Here is a 13,594-nt window from a genome sequence, read left to right as displayed (position 1 = left end):
TGTTGTTCCAGACGCTCCTCCGACCCTGACTCCTCGCTCCAAGAAGTCTTGGGCGGCCTGACATGGTCTGTCTTGTGGAGAGACCTGCACAAACACTCCCGAGCAGGCTCATGTCCTTACATGTCACTCGGGCGAGCACCACACGTGTCCCACACTTGCCTGTAGTCACGCGCGCACGCGCGTGTCGGGAAGGGAAAAAGGCCGGGGCGGGTCGCAAGCATTCCTTGCCCCCGCGCGCGGGAAGGCTCTGCCTGGGCAAGCGCCCCAGTGTGCCTCGAGACGACGACAGGGCTTGAGTGCGCGCGCGCACATGAGGTGGTGGGAGGGGATGCAAGCTGGAGGTGCTCGCAGGCAGGATGCGCTGAGCATTACCCAGTTGCCATAGGAACCGGCAGAAGGAGGTGGGCGGCCGATCGGAGGAGAAGGGGGTTGGGGGGGGAGAGATTTGCCTGCAGTCCTTGCGAAGCTGCTGGTTTATTCGGAGCTTCGCCAGCGGAAGCGAACGGCACGAGCTCGCTTGCCGCGGTTTCGGGGGAGGGGAGGAATTAACCCCCCGGTCTGACTCCTCTTGCCATCCAGAAGGGCTCTTGGAGCCTCCAGGGACAGGCTGCCACCGCGCCGCCCTCTGTGAGCACCAGCAGCGAGAGCTACGCAGGTAAGCCCTCCCTATGGCGGGCACTGGCAGGAGGGAAAAATGACTTGGGACGCATCTTCTCCATCTCTCACTTCTCTTGCTGCAGTGAAGCGGGATGGCAGCGTTTAGAGAGAACAGCTATTTGTATCTCTGTCCGCCGGGAAAACGGGGTGGCGGTTGATTTCATGGCCCGTCACCATCACCACATTTGGGGAGTAGTGGGTGCATCCTGTGGGTAGTCGCTGGGCTCACTACCCTGGGTGTTTGAGTAGGTGCCTGTCCCTGTGCTTCTCTATCACGCTCCAACTATTTGTACCATTCCTACTGTTCTTGGACCCAGATTGATGTGCGGTGCATTGCATGCAGTGGAGGGTGCATTGCTGTTGCAGGAACCTGGGCTGGGGTTGAGTTCTGGGCAAGCAGCTGGAAGCTCTGCAGGTCTGCACCAGGTGAGCAGGTCGTGGTTAATGATCGGTAGATTAAGTGAAGAATGCCTTGCTGAATTGGCATGCAGCTGCACCCACAGATTAACCGATTACATTGCTGCAGGATAACCCATCTTTGAGCAGAGGGGTGAAATAGATGACCTGTTGGGTGCTGCTTTCTAACTCTGTACTGTGGTGGTGATGATGAGCACACACTGCAGTGATACTGACCTTTCAAGCCTAGACTGTCTGCACCATTCTTCTCTTCAGTGAGAGATTGCATTGCTCTTTCCTGGGGTTAATTTTTTTTTTTTTTTTTAGCAAGGCATTGCATTATTTACTCCTTCATGTGCTTCTCCTTAACTTGTGGTGCCAAAGGTTCTTTAAAGGAGGAGAGTGCATTCCTTTTGACCGCATTTGCTCTTCAAGAAGGAATGCTGAAGCTATTTAGGGGAGAGGAAGAGCCATCATCCAGACTCCCCTCCTCCACCTCCAATCAAACCTAGACAACCCTTTTGGAATTTGTCATCTCTAGACCAGCCAGTGGAAACTGGCAGTAGGCTAAGCCAAGGCCTTCATCTACGGTCCATAAAGGTGCATGTATGTGTCCACAATTTTTCATGACCATTCCTCATGAATCCAGGAAGGCTAAAGCCAGATCTGGAAAGAAAAGCAGACCTGGTGCTAAGGTCTTCCTTTCAGCGACCTCCATCTTCCCTCACCTAAGCCAGGCACCTACTCCATAGCCTAACAAATTACTCTGCTGGGGCAAAAGAGAGAAAAGGCCATTTATCAAAGTGGACAGGTAACCTATGCCTCTCTTCTGTATGACTGCTGCAGGAACTCTTGTCCTGTGATCGAAGAGAGATTGTAGGCCTTAGGGTCAAGAGTGTTGCAAATGGAATGGGATTCAGGTTCTGTTCCTAGCCACATTTCTTGAGACAAACACATCCTCTGTCTACCAGTGTTGTCCTACAGGACTAAATTACACAGCCATTAAGTGCAGTGGTTAGTAGAAATCACTAGAAATTATTTTGCGCATGGCCCACCTGCAAGTTTAACCATACATAGGAAAAGGGGTTTTGCTTTGTTAGTACCAAACCATTCTTGATGTTTTCTCAGCAGTTAGTTAGTGATTCACTTGGTTAGTAGTGGCATCTGAGCATGAGCAGGTCATGTTCAGATGGGCAGCGATCTAACACATGCTGCAGTATCCAGCCACCATCATATGCCCAGATGGCCATGTAATTTGGCCCTTGGTTCTCCCCAAGCCTTCTCTAGTTGTAGCATCTTCATATATCTATCTTTGAGTCATCGCTACTCACATCCAGTAACAGAAGTCTATCACTTCTCCTTTATTAAAAAATATGCCTCTGTGTACTTAAGTCTCGTTTGTCTCTACTGCTTCATTGTCCTCCATACCACACACCCTTTGAGCATAATATCATCTGACTGCCTGCAATTGACTACATTCTACCCAGTATCCCTAGCCTCATAGCTCTGTTTCTTCTGCATCAAATATAAATTCCTTTCTCCCTTTTCTCTTCTCCTGGCAAACAAATCCCCTTTTTATGACCATGTAATTTCCCAGCAACCATCTATATGTATCTTGAGGGTAAACCCGCCCCCTCACCTTTCTGACCCAGTCCAAATGCCTTTATAAAACAGACAAGAAATCAACCGTTACTTTAAAAAAAAGAAAAAACCTTAAACCAAAAACAAGCAAAAATTAAGCAGGACTTTAAGTGACATGGATGCAAATTAAAACTGAAGATGGCAGGATTTCATTGGAGCAAGTGAAAGCCTCAGGAGCTCCTTGTATCACAAAGGATACAAATTCATTCTCTCCTTAGTATATTTGAATAAAGATGACAATCTCAGTACTCTCTGTCATCACCTGTCTCATCACTGTCTCCTTTCTGGATATCTGGAGATATCCAGATGTCTTAGATCTCTTGTCTCTGGCATGATTGTAAGCTCCCCTAGGCAGGGACCTGGTATAGGGGATATTTATTTAAAGCATCATGTACATTACGTATAGTATCATGTACATTTGGGAACATGACAGAACATGGAGACTAAATCTGGAGATTGTTCTAGATTTCCTGCATTTAGCTAATACTCTGTCCACTTCTACACCCCCACAGATCTCCCAAAGCAAGAAGAAAAAAATGCATGACTATTGACAGTTTTCTATAATGAGGAATTTTAAGACTGCTTTCTGTTGTATTTGCTGTGCTCTGTCACTGGCATCCGTCCAAATTCTGCAGCAAATGTCTGTTCAAGTTCAAATTCAAATAAAATCACAGTGTTCTCACCTGCATCCATGGCATTTTGATTTTAAAGGTGGTTCAGCAGTTCAACAATGTACAAGTGGAGGAGGTGTTTTTAGAGAAAGTTTCTGCCTGCAGTCATGTATGTACTAAACCAGATTTGCCATCACAGAAACAGTCACCTGGAAAACAGATGCAATGACTGCATTTGTTTGTGAAGGCCAGGGATGCTGCCTGACCACCATGGTTCACTAGCTGATATGAGTGTGTTATTCTGTCCAAATAAACTAGCATTCTAGAGTGACACAAATATCTCAAGCAATGCTATTCTGCTGATTTTTTTTTTTTTTTTTGCTATTCTGTTGAATAAACATGTAAAATGAAAATAAATCAATTTTATGTGCTCAGAGTTATGCAAACAATATATGTTTGTGTAAGATTTTTTGGCAACATTTCAGTTTTCACATAATTTAGTTCGCTATTGCTTTACCTAAAAGGGGGGAAACACAGGTACAGGTGATGTAGTGGAGGTATTAGGGAGCAGACATTGCACCACACTTGCCTGGAATTCACTTAATATCACAGAGGCTGACAATAAAAAAATCAGCTGGGGCAGAGGGCAGGAAATGCAGCATTTTCTCCTGAAATTGTAGGGTGTGTTTTTTTTAAATTATCTTCAAATTTAGAAGTTCTTTATTATTTTCTGTTACTTAGTGCACTGCAAACTCCAAAAGAAGCATGTAGATTGTGACAAAGTTAGATGGCTTGCTGTTTTGAGCCATTGGTGTCCATAACCTACACTGAAGTCTGAGCATGTTACTTTCAGTAAGATCAGATTTGCAAGGAAATGTTGATTTAAAGCTCCACTGATTTGGCTTTCTCTGAAGACTGCTCACACCATGTTCTGTCGTGACTTTCTGGATAAGAAGATTCAAATCTATTATATTCAATTCTATAATATTTTATATGTAAATGAACAAAGCAGAATAATCCAGCATCCTGTGATTCTTGGCTTTCTTTTTTTTTTTTTTAAAGGCAAAGACATTTCAGACCCTTTCAATAGCTAAGATTTAAAAAAGAAAATTGGTTTTCAGGCAATGCTTGGAGAAATTTCAAAAGCTAGAGGGGGCTCAACAGGATTTCTGTTCAGGGGGTGGTGGTGGCTGAATAGTGGTGGTGCTTTGAATAGCTCTTTGTCTTTCCTCACGACTGAAGAAGCAGCAAGACTTCTGTGAAACCCACTTACACCTGTGTGGTGTGTGTGAATGTATATCAATATGGAAATATGCTTGGTTTGCATTATTAATACAGATCGTAGAATTTGGTTTTCCTTGGCATGGATTTGGATTACTTTGGTGCAAAAGTTTTATTTGTACAAAAAACACTGGAGGTAGCAGTGCTGATCCATTAGAAATAATCCAAAAGCCACAGTCAGGTGATCTTTATTATGACAAACCAAAAAGACAAAATCTTAAGCAAGTTTTTGAGCAATCCAGAATTCTTCATCAGACTGAATGTTAAGCAAAACAAAAAGTGGGGTAGGGTGGTTGGACATAGTGAAATAGCCCTGGCCCTTGTTAAGGTAGAGTACAATAAGAATTAATCAGTCCCACTGTTTGCTAAGCACAATCTCAGGCTGAACCCATGGCCTCCGAGATGGAGAAGATGACTGTTCCCCATGATTAGAGAATATGAAGTCAACTGCCCTGAGCCATTTTTGGAAGGGCAATATATAAATCTAAATAAATAAATGAAGGGCAATATATAAATCTAAATAAATAAATAAAGTAAGTAAGTTTCTTTGTTCCGTTCCCAGTATTAACTGAAGCACCCTCCTTGAGTACAGAAGTAAAAGAGAAACATGGTGGTCTTTGTATTAATAAAGCTGGAGCTTAATTTTAGGTGGAGCACGAGGCAGAGGATCAGTAAATTAATAAAAGTTGCCCGTACATCATCCATCTTAAAAGGCTATAACACTGGTAGCTTTCCATATACTAGTTATCTAAGTATTTGAGGTCACTGCAAATGAAAAATTGAGATTTCATTTTGTGGTGCATCTTGTTTCAAGGTTGAAAATAGCCCCTTTTCTACTTCAGGTTAAGACGCTCAGCCATCCCTCACTCTCAGCCCACTAGTTAGCCTCTTCTTCTGGTGTTGGTAGAGGCAGAGTGGGAAATGCTCCCAGGAGGGTGCCAAGCATTCACAGTGCATTCAGACATCTTAGAGTAGTTTCTCCTGGGCAATGCCATCTTGGCTCTACCCTGGGGTAAGGGCTCCCAACTTTGGATCCCCAGATGTTGCTGGACTACAGTTCCTACCATCTCCAGTTCCCATGATGATGAGAATTGCAACCCACCAACATCGGGTGACCCAAAGTTGGGAATCTCTGTCCTAGAGTAACTGGTTGCTTTAGGAAATATGTTTTTGGGTTGTTCTTTTTTAAAGACACAAGGCCTGTTTACACAAGCATCAGAGTTGGAGGCATTCTACCGTGGTTTGCATGATTGTGTGAACTTATAAAAATTCCTCCAATCCATCTTGCTGAAACCAGGGTAGTCCAGCTTTTGTACCCTGCTCTTAACCAAGGTAGGAGGTGAAGAGAGCTCTCCTACCTTGCTTTTGTGGTTGTGTGGATCCACTTGCCTCTTCTATAGCCACCAGGACTCAGCAGGCCTGGAAACAATAAAGAGCTCTGGTTACAGGGGCTGCTGTCCCATGGATGTGTTACTCTGCAAAGCACACTCTATGATCCTGCAGCTGGAGCCGCTTCAGCTCCTTTTGCTCCTTCGTGGCTAGAGGGTAGCTACTGATGTCATGAATGACTTTGTGCTGCATACTGGCAGCACAAAGCATCCTGGGAAGCCATGGAGGCTTTGGAGGACTGTCAGCTCCTGATTTCAACAATGGATGCCAGGCCTGGCTTAATCATCTGTTTATTTATTTGCTGGTCAATGACCGAATAAACTTATAAAAAATCTGTTTATTTATATTGATTTATTTATTCAATTTTTATACCGCCCTTCCAAAATTGGCTCAGGTTTCTGATCCTTTGGGTTTCTGACCCAAACTGCTTGTGTGCTGCCTTGGGGCAGGAACTCTCTAACCCTCCAACCCACCCCCCAAAAGCCATGTGAACATGCCTAGTGTCTTCTGTATAGTTTTATAATATGATGCCTGCTATATAGTTCTATAATATGAGATGGATATGCCGTCTATGGCCAAATAGTCTATGGTTTGTCAAATAGAGCAGAGCTTTGTTTGAACAACTATTATTGAACCAAGGCTTGTCAGTCTTAACAAGAGCTTGCCTATCTTTGCCATAAACATAGTGCTAATATAGCCTTTAAAAAAAGCAGGCGGAGGTTGCTAACGATATTAGGCTCATTCACTCAACCATTTTGAGGTGGGTAGGAGCCCAAGTGAGATGTTACCTTGTAAGCAGCACACAATCAGTATCTCTACTGGGCTCTGCAAACACCGCCAGCATACAATTATGGCCAATAGCAGGTTGACTGCTGAAACTGACAGCTTCAAGCCCTGCCCCTTCATGAAAGGTTCTTCAAGGGCCAGGATCCATTCCCAGCATCCCCTGCCAGCAGACTGGAAAAGCTTCACGACATCAGTGGCTGTCCTTCCATTGGTCATGAAGGAGCAGGAGGCAGACGCAACTCTGCTGATGGCTGCTCTGTCTTCAGGAGCATAGAGTGTGCTTTCAAGGCTAGTGTGTTCATGGACAGAATGTCCATGGATGTAGGCACAGATCTTGATAATTGCATAGAGGCTCAATGAAGCACAAGCACGTAAGCACATGTTATAATTGGAATGGGATGCTGTGTGATGTTCTTAGCCTGTGGCCAACCCAGGGGCTAAAGTGTAGCAGTGCAGCTGAAGTGCATGGGCATTTGCAAGGTGCAGATTTGGTGTTCTCTGCTGCCTTGAATTTATTTCCACATTAAGCCAGGTAGGAGCAGTGTGTGGGTTCTCATGACCAGACAATTAAGGTGGGAGGGTTCTGCTAGGTACAGAAGCTGGCTAGTCCTGCTGTGAGCAACCTGGGCTGGAAGAAAATGTGTGGGTTCTGAGGATTATGAAAATCTGAGTAGCCCACCTCTTACCCCTACTTTAATGGTCATGTGAACCAGCCTGTTGTGGAAGAGAGCAGAATAGATTCCCACATTCTGTGTGGGATGTTGTTAGTATGATGGGAACAAACTATTTTGGGCAGTTGCAATCACCTATCATAAAGCTGCAGGGTATCTGAGGTAGAGGATTATGAGTCATGTGTGGTATGGCAAAGCAAGTAGAACTGAAACAACAGCAAGCCCCTGAACGTTTGTTTGTTTGTTTGTTTGTTTATTCGATTTATATACTGACCTTCCAAAATGGCTCAAGGCAGTTTACAACAGGATCAAAACAATTAAAACCAGTTAACAATTAAAATCAAAACTATAAAAACAGAAAAAAAAACAATTTAAACATTCAAACAGCTAAAAACCCTAGAAAACCAGGGCAAACATTTAAAACAATTTAAAACATTTTACAGTAGTTTAAAAACCCTGGAAGGTCAGGCCAAATAGATAGATTCTAAGGGCTCTCCTGAAACGTTGCACTGGAAAGGGTCAGTTTATTATTAGTAATAGTAATATTTATTTATTTATTTATTTATTTATTTATTTATTACATTTATAAACCGCCCCATCCAGAGGCGGTTTATAAGGATGCTAATCCAGCTACCACATCTTCTAGTACTCACATCTCCTAGTACTTGTATGCAACCAAGTACTAGAGCCTTGCATAGTACCCTATTTAAGTCCAGCATAGAAATCCAAACACAAGGCCTTACCCTTTAGCTGAGGGACAAAGGCTCATGCTTTCCCCCTTAAAATGCTCTGTAGCTCTCCCCCCTGCGCGTGCTCCCACCCTCAGTACAAAATTACTTGCATATTGGAGGGGAGTAGAAAGCTTGTGAGAATGGAAAAAATTCTTCTAGGGAATGGAATAAATTTTAAAGAATTAAAAACAATATTGGGAATGGATGGCATGTTATGATGGGGTTCGTCATAGTTTCCAGAAGAAACTCAGTTATCTCAAGCCAGCTTGCTATTTTCCTTGAGTTTAAAATGATAAACAAGGTCACGGCAGCATCCACATCTGCTAAGCTGTGTATATCTGTATACCAGGATTAGCCCTGATAACTGAGCAAAGAGACACCTTTAAAAGGGGTGATTCTCTTTTATTTAGCAGGGGGAGAGCAACTGGCCCTATCCAGCCCCACAACAGCAACCCTCCAGTGGCTGTTGCTGGTATCTGCCTTATGTTTCTTTTTAGATAGTGAGCACTTTGGGGACAGGGAGCCATCTTTATTTATTTATTTTTATTTCTCTTTGTAAATTGCATTGAGAACTTTGGTTGAAGAACGGTATATAAATATTCATAATTGTAGTAGGATCATTTAGAAAAGTATGTCCAATAACATGCACAAGTGTTAATTTCAGCTTGAGTGGTTAAGGACCATGTCTCTGCATTCACAACAAACCAAAGATAACTAAACTTTGAAAGAAAGAAAAATCAAATGGACTCAAACACCTGTTAACTATTGTGTACTTGTCCTCCAAGGGTTGGCCACCTTTGAGAGTTAGTCTAATGTTCTTGGTATTATCATCATTGGGAGAATTCCAATGGGAAGAATTGCATGTGAGGCATTTTGATTAAGCTGTGCACCAGGATGGGTATTGCATTTCAAAAAGAGTAGATTTTATGGCATGACTCAAAGCACACAATCTTAGAGGGGATATAAATCCTCTATAGGGTCTTGAATTGTTCTGCATTCACCTGCTAGAGGCAGAGTCCTTTCCGGTGTGGTCTATTATGCCCGCTCATTTCTCTGCATTATAATATGTTTTTCTAAGGTTGGTTGAAAAAAAAGCTTAGACTTCTCAATACTGGTATTTTTGCAATTAAACACACACAGACAGAGCTTAAATGGAGCTCAGTGTTCTCAGCAACTATTAATTATTTCAGCTTCTATTGCCAGGGAGTATTTGGAGCAAAATGGGGAAAAAATGTTTAGGTCAAACGCCTGTTATTTGTAGACGTTATGTGAAAATCTATAGATGTGTCAGTAGAAAATGAAGACTGGTTTGTTCAGGCAAAGGGGACAAAATTAAGAGAAAACAGAGCATTGCGCATCATCCTCTAAAATGGAAGGTTTCAATCTGATTTTTTCCACATCCTATTTCCCACCCGCAAGAGAAATCCTTAGCTATAGAAAGGGCCTGCAGCACTATTCCAGCAATGATGTGGCTGTGATTCAACTCCTGAATACTTTCCCATCTGCCTGTTTACAGGAGAGAAAACAATATGGATCTGTGAGGGTATATGCAAAGTATGTACATGCTAAAACCTAAGCTTCTTTGGGAAGCAGCTTCCTGTAATAAATACAGCCATGGGTTTCTGGCAGGATGTCTTTAAACAGGTTGAAATTCATGTTTAGAGACATAAAAGGTTATCTTGTAACTGCAAGAAGCTGTGTTATACAAGAAAGAAACAGAATAAAATCTAGCCATATTTTAAAAGCATTTGACTACTTAAATTATTATTGCATTTCAGTCTGAGCTGTTAACAAAATTAAGCTAATCAAGAAGAAGCGTTTTATTTTAAAATGAGCCCCTAGAGGTCCTGGTGTGTTATACAATATTCAGATGTAGTGGTAAGAATCTCTGCCTTAAAGAGCTTACCAGCAAGACAGGCAGAAGAAAAGAAAAATACCCGAATTTTCTAGAAGAAGAAGAATAGAGATTGAAGGTCAAGTGTAACATGAGCATGCAAACCAGCAATCAAGCCGTTTTTCAGGCCTTACAGCACACCGGGGTTCTCCAGATGGGGGCCCAAGGTTGGAGAACCCTTTCATTAGACCATTTGCAGCAGAGACAGGATGAGCCAAGAGGACTACCCATTTTTCAGGAAGCCATGATCTAGGAGACCCCAAAACCAAAACCGGCTTCTGTGGGGAGCCCTGCTAACTACTGGATAGCTCTGTTGCCATGTTGTCTTTGGGGATCTGTGGCTCTTATATTCAGACTTGCTAGCCATTTTTACAAAGAAGACATTGGTTTGTGATTGGTATGCAGTTGAAGTAGCATGGGAAGCTGCCTTATACTAAGTCAAACTGTTGGTGCATCCAGTCAGTCTTGCCCACTCTGGCTACAATCCTGACTAATAAACCATCCTGGCGAATAAAGCACTAGTGCAAAGCTGTTGCATTAGCTATTTGTACTAAGTAGTGCTGCATTACCATAAACATGTTTGCACAACAGTGTGCAACTGCAGCATTTCTCATTTGTTTTAAATGGTACTTTTGCCCAATTGTGCAACACTGCAATTTCACAAGTTCGCAAATCCCTGGTTTTTTTTTAATGGCAACTATGCCGTCTTGTGTTAGTACAACTTTGCTCGTTATGCAAGCACTTCATTAGTGTCAGCTAATGGCAGCTGCTGACTGGAAGTAGCTCTTCAGGGTTTCAGGCAGGAATCTTCCCCATCCCTAACTGGAGTTGCTGGGGATTGAACCTGGGTTCTTCTGTATGCAAGACATATGCTCCACTATTGAGTTGCAGCCCTTCTCCATAGAAAGATAGCCATCCCAAGGTATCTTTGAGGAGTGGTATTCAGTCTAAGGTCACCTCAATGGGCGCAGCAGGGAAATGCTTGACTAACAAGCAGAAGGTTGCTGGTTCGAATCCTCACTGGTACTATATCGGGCAGCAGTGATATAGGAAGATGCTGAAAAGCATCATCTCATACTGTGTGGGAGGAGGCAATGGTAAACCCCTCCTACCAAAGAAAACCACAGGGCTCTGTGGGCGCCAGGAGTCAAAATTGACTTGATGAAACACTTTACCTTTATTCAGTCTAAGAGCCATATCTGCACTACGGTAGCAACTTAAAGCTAATTTTTCTATGGTATTGGCAACATTTCTGTTTTAATTCATCTGACATACTCCAGTAGATATAGCAAATGTAGGCCAGTGGCTATAGGATATTACAGTACAAAACAGTGGGTGTTCGTGGGTAAGATTCCTCAGCTGTAGCTTTCTCTTTGATAGAATGGGCATTGTAATGACCTGCCTCAAAGAACTGTTGTGAAATACCTAATAAAATGTTTAATACCCCTTATTTTTTGCCACTGAAATTCAGAACAGACTATCCATTAGGGGCCTTTTCACATGTACACTAAGTAAAATTTAGTGCTTTTTATTTTTATGGCAACTGTGACATCTTTGTTTAGAGTCCCCCCCCCCCTTTTGTTTTGATTTGTGAATCTTGTATTTTCTTTTTCCAGCTATATAATCTGCTTTTTCCACAACACTCCATGTGAATTTCCATGTTCGTCCATCCTCCCCCCTTCCCTTCATGCGAACAGTGACACATACAACCAATCATTTGTCATTTTCTATATCACACCTACCAGTACTATGCCATCCAATGTGTGATATAGGCAACCCTGTTACTAGAAATGACAAGAAATGGCTGGTTCTCACATTATGCATGGTGATAGGAACCACACACATGAAACATGGTATACTTCTTTATGGATGATTATGTGAACCTACTCTCACACTGATCTAATGTTCGTAGGTCAGATTTGGACCCAGCTGAACGCTGCTAACCAAACAGTTCAATTGGTTCCTCTTTTGGAGATTTTTTTTTAAAATGCACAGTTGACGTACTGCTTTTGATTGACATATGGCTTTTCTGCTAATGCATTAAAGGCAGTATACATATTAAAATAATGACTTAATCTAAGAGACATGATAAAAAAGGGGGAAGGAATACGAAAATAGGCACATTCTTGTAGCAAGTCTTTATAATAATGTAACCAGAGATAATATTCCACCAGTCATTTGCCAAGAAGTTAGATCTTAAAACATTTCCATACAAAAGTTCAAAGGGTATTTAAGAGAACGTCTTTTTCACTATGACCCCCATTGCCCATTGAGATCATCTGGAGAGGTTCATCTGTAGTTGCCACCAACTCGTCTGGTGGATACGCAGGGACGGGCCTTCTCTGTTGTGGCCCCAAGACTCTGGAATGCACACCCTGCTGAAATAAGAACCTTCTAATCTCTTACAACTTTAAAAAAGTCTCTAAAGACAAATTTATTCTCCCAAGCTTTTTAAGGAGACTTGTGGTTTTAAGTTGTTTTAAAGTTTTAATTTCTGTTTTGTGTTGCTGTGAATTGCTCAGAGATGGGAGTTTGGGGCAGTGTACAAATATAATAAAACAAACAAACAAAGCTGGGAAAAGCTCATAACAGAAAACACAATAAAATGGGCAGCCATTTAAAAAAAAAAAAAAAACACCATGGAAGCAACTAGTTCACCAGCAGGAACCATATCATTGTTAACTACTACTAGGGAGCAGGAATAAGAGTTAAGATTTACTGTGTAAAGGAACCAGTTTTGTTTAATCTCTTTTGGAACTACCTTACCCAACACCTCACCCTACAAATATCAACTGACTTACAGATCAAGGATGCACCGGTGCAGTGAGGGAGCAGCCTAACAGAACTTCCCAGCTAACTGCACCGGTGCAGTAGGGAAATGGCATTTTTTAAATACCATTCCCTTCCACAGGAAGCCCTCTATGCCATGTGAGAAAATATGTCCCAAGGGCTACACAGCCCTCAGGTGCATATTTTCAGGTAGCAAAGAGTGTTTCTTGGAGAAGGGAAGGGTATCAAAAATTGCTGCTTCCCTACTGCACCAGTGCAGTTAGTTGGGAAGTTCCATCAGTGCATCCTTGCTCTATATGCCAGCCTGTATCTTTACCCTTGCTTATTTTCTTATAAGCTGGAGTGTTCAGTGTTACATACCATGAGATATGCTAAAATGGGTGATCAATTTACTCTTGAGGTCAGAACTCGACCTCTTGTTTCGCTTATATAGCTTATGTGGGTGCTGGGGACACTTTCTGGAGCGAATCAGTGGGCAGAGAGGAGTGCTTAACCCACCTCTGTCCAATTATTTTCTCTTGAAGATGTATTCCACGCCCTGCCAGAATCTTTTTTATGTTTTCCCCTCAGGATATTTTAATGCTAGATAGCAGGGGGGGCCCGCCCCCCCAAAGTGATTAGCACTGTAGCACCAAAAAAAAAAAAAAAAAGGTTCTGTAAGCAAGAGGTATCAACTAGCACTGTGGATCTGCATCACAGGCATGAACATAAGAACATCAAGCTGAAGGTCCATCTAGTCCAGGATCC

At 42.5% G+C, this 13,594-nt stretch overlaps 1 protein-coding gene across 2 annotated transcripts in view; it reads left to right on the top strand.

The window, feature by feature from the left end:
* The first annotated feature begins 310 nt into the window (after positions 1–310).
* The window catches only part of PACSIN1 (protein kinase C and casein kinase substrate in neurons 1), a 72,808-nt gene continuing 59,524 nt past the window's right edge, over positions 311–13,594 (top strand). For both annotated transcript variants that reach the window (XR_008306098.1, XM_053245262.1), the window contains exon 1: positions 311–655. The gene's annotated coding sequence lies outside the window, so the exon portion shown is untranslated. The remainder of the gene's footprint in view (positions 656–13,594) is intronic.

Source organism: Hemicordylus capensis, chromosome 4 (genome assembly GCF_027244095.1).
Source record: "Hemicordylus capensis ecotype Gifberg chromosome 4, rHemCap1.1.pri, whole genome shotgun sequence".
NCBI classification, from domain to species: domain Eukaryota; kingdom Metazoa; phylum Chordata; class Lepidosauria; order Squamata; family Cordylidae; genus Hemicordylus; species Hemicordylus capensis.
Note: the sequence above shows the minus strand (reverse complement) of the source record. Positions and strands in the feature narration are given on the sequence as shown.